This window comes from Caloenas nicobarica, chromosome 2, assembly GCF_036013445.1.
Source record: "Caloenas nicobarica isolate bCalNic1 chromosome 2, bCalNic1.hap1, whole genome shotgun sequence".
NCBI classification, from domain to species: Eukaryota; Metazoa; Chordata; class Aves; order Columbiformes; family Columbidae; genus Caloenas; species Caloenas nicobarica.
In genome coordinates this window covers 163,220,452-163,223,673 of record NC_088246.1, presented here as the reverse complement: position 1 = coordinate 163,223,673, position 3,222 = coordinate 163,220,452, and the positions used below count along the sequence as shown (strand labels likewise).

The following is a 3,222-nucleotide window of genomic DNA, read 5'->3' as shown; positions in this document are numbered from 1 at the left end:
TGTGGATGATTTGTGGGTGGGGCAGATTCCTGTTATCTACAAGATTTGTTCATCCTCTTTCACAAACAATTGGAAAGACTTACAGAGCCAAATCTCCAACTACTTTCTTGTGGATCCAGAAGTCCAAGTGGAGGTGAGAAAGACAGTCAATAGGATGGATAATAAGGATTAATCATTTCCATTTCAGGGATGAGATCTATTCACTCTTCTGTGACTCCAAATCCCTGGCCAATAGCCTAGGTTCCTCTCATTTCAGTATCTCCACCAGACAAAAAATTTAACTGAGGAATTGTTTTTTACGTTGGATTGTCTGGTGCCCATGGTCTTTAGCGATGCCTTGAATTTGTGACGTGCAACTGTTCTCCACACCATTGAGGTTTCAAGGGCTAGATCTGGCATGTTTCTAGGTCATGTATAGTAGACAATTTACAAGTGGAAATGGAGAAGAATCAGAAACTCTGTAGCAGTGCTCAGCTCTCCAAAATGTTCCCCATCTCATAAGCACAGAGATAGTGAGACCCTCAGCCATGCGTGTGTGATCATCTTGTTGGTGGTCATGCATAGGATCACCATTAGGATCCAGGGATGGAAATGGTTTTGTGGAAAGGAAACCCACACAAGGTATGATCCTGATGTCTGGATATTGCAAGAGGTTCCATAGCCTAGTTTGGGATCCCTAGATAGCAAGAACTGTTATCTAATAAACCTCTGTGAGGAAATATCTGCTGCTGTCAAGCTGAATATTCAAGCCTAGATTAAATGTATTTTTGACACCTTTCAGTACCAGTTTTTTAGCAGACGTGGAAAACTTACTGTGCACTTCACATATGTATTTTGGGGAGATGTGAATTTGGAGCTGGTGAAAGATGGCAGATTGTCTGTCCTGGGAGTGAAAGTCCTCTATTTGCAGAAAAAGTCGGTGGGCTGGGCGAACATCTCCCAAATCACTGCATGAATATGCCTAGCTCCTGTTCCCTAGCTGGAGAGAGACAGATTGATGTGAAAGGATTAGCCAGGTTCCATGGATGACTCCAGATCCTTCCGTGGGCTCTGCGAGAAGGTACTAGAAATGTCTGTTCTATGCTAATGCTCTTGGCTGGTTGTCAGATCAAGGTTGCTGTGTAACTCCAGATTTTAGATGTGTTTTATGATATGGACCTTGGTCTTTAGGTACAGCAAGGAGCTCCACTTTCTCATTTCTTACCAGCATATCCATGCCTCTCCCCGCAGAAAAGAAATTGAGATATTACAGTCTGTGTTTTGGTATTTTCAATATGCAAGGCCAGTTTGGAAACACAATCACCACATTCTCTCTGATGCTATTGTTTGGTTTATTGAAAGGGGTGCAAATACCTCTGTGCTCCACTCAGTTCCGATCTCTACTCTGCAATTAGCAGCATGTGCTGTGTGCCAAGGAACGGCTGTGGCATGCCAGATGAGTCCAATCCTGTGGAAGAGAACCATGTTACTGAATACAACTGGTATCCAAGTCTGACACCTTAAACCGCAGTAAGAAGGGAGAGGGTTTGAGGAATGAGGCAAGACGGCCTCTTCAACATCAGAAGCACAGAGAGAGCAGTCTACGTTTGATTGTCCCTTTTACTCTTTTTCCATTCATAGCCACCTCTTAAGCCCTCCCTATAATCAATCTGTCTTTCTCTTCATCCTCCATCACCCTTGTGACTCCACATTCAGTTTCCTCGTCGATAGCTTTGTACCTGAAGACATCAAGTTCCATCTTCTTATTTTTCTTGCAAGGACTTGTGAGCGATAGATCCCTTCTCTAATCTCAGGGTAACTCTGCTCCTCTCTCAACCGTTTTGTTTCCCTGATCTGCTTCTCTACGTCCTCCAGAGTCACACTATTATTAAAGTCACATACATTGACATGTTGATGTGTTGAACCTTCGCTTTTTGAGCCCAGCCCCTGTATCCTGCTCCTTGAAATTTTTGACTCACAAGCTAATGTCAACTAACCTTGTCTGAAAAGACTGAAAGACAATTATATTCCAACAGGTTTTGTGAAAATTCACACCAGGGCAGGGCTGAAGTAGCTCAGCTGGGAGAGCGTTAGACTGAAGATCTAAAGGTCCCTGGTTCAAACCCGGGCTTCAGCAGTGTTTTCCTGTAGCTTTTTGTGCCTAGTGCTAGGCTTTTCATCACAAGAGAGACAGGGAGCTACTGAAGAGAGTCCAGCAAAGGTCGATGAAGGTATTGGAACATTTCTCTTATGTGGAAAGGATGAGAAACCTGAGACTGGTTGCCCTGAGAGGATGTGGAGTCTCCATTCTTACAAATACTCAAAAGCTGCCTGGGTGTGGTCCTGAGCAACCTGCTCTAGGTGGCCTGATAGAGCAGGGAGTGGGACCAGATGACCTCCAGAGGTCACTTCCAACCATTCTGTGTGTAGAGGAGAAAGACACAAGTTTACATCTAACAGCAAGGAAAAGCAAGGTTGATGTCATCCTCATATATTTCCATTAGCAGTGGTCACCTCGTCAATTAGCATAACCATCCGGGCTGACCAACCAGCCAACAAACAGCTGTGATGAAGATTAGGGTATCAGAAGAACCAGACTTACATATAAATAAAATTAGGTTTATACATTCCGATCCTTACAGAACTGTTGATTGAGTTCAATTTTTCTCTCTCTTTTTTTTTTCCTTTTCTTTTCAGACAACTATTATAATAGCTCTGTGGACAGAGATTGCTTCAAAATTATCTCATCACCCGCTCTGAAATCCCAGTATCTGTCATCTGTTGCAAGATCTGCAATGCTACGTCATGCGCTGAGCCCCCAAATAAACTTCCGTTCTCATTTAAGACACCATCTGTGTCCCATTTCTGCGGTGCTTGGCAGAGATCACTTCCCTTCTATGGTATGTTTGTTCCCCTCGCTGAGCTGCAGCTTTCTTTGGAGGTGGGTAAGTCAGCGGGTGGAAAGGATGCCAGCTCTGTGCAAATGGAGATCACTTTACTGTGACAGTGTCCTTGGAAAACAGGGTGCTTTTGGTGTTGTGCCTTGCTCAGATGGTCCCCAAGCAGACGCAAGGGCAAGCCAGAGAAGATCTAGAGCCAAAACTAGGTCATATCTGGCTGCAAGAAAGGGAGGAGACTTTGCTGGGACATTGGCTGTTAGTGAGGGCAAGAGCAATATGAAGAGGAATAACCAAGTTGTGGACATCATGGACAGGTCCAAACACACTGGAACACCCAATTTCC

At 44.2% G+C, this 3,222-nt stretch overlaps 1 non-coding gene across 1 annotated transcript; it reads left to right on the top strand.

Annotated features, from left to right (window-relative positions):
* Positions 1-2,043: 2,043 nt before the first annotated feature.
* Positions 2,044-2,116, top strand: TRNAF-GAA (transfer RNA phenylalanine (anticodon GAA)). Its single transcript has one exon. It is a non-coding gene; the product is annotated as a tRNA-Phe (tRNA).
* Positions 2,117-3,222: the final 1,106 nt, after the last annotated feature.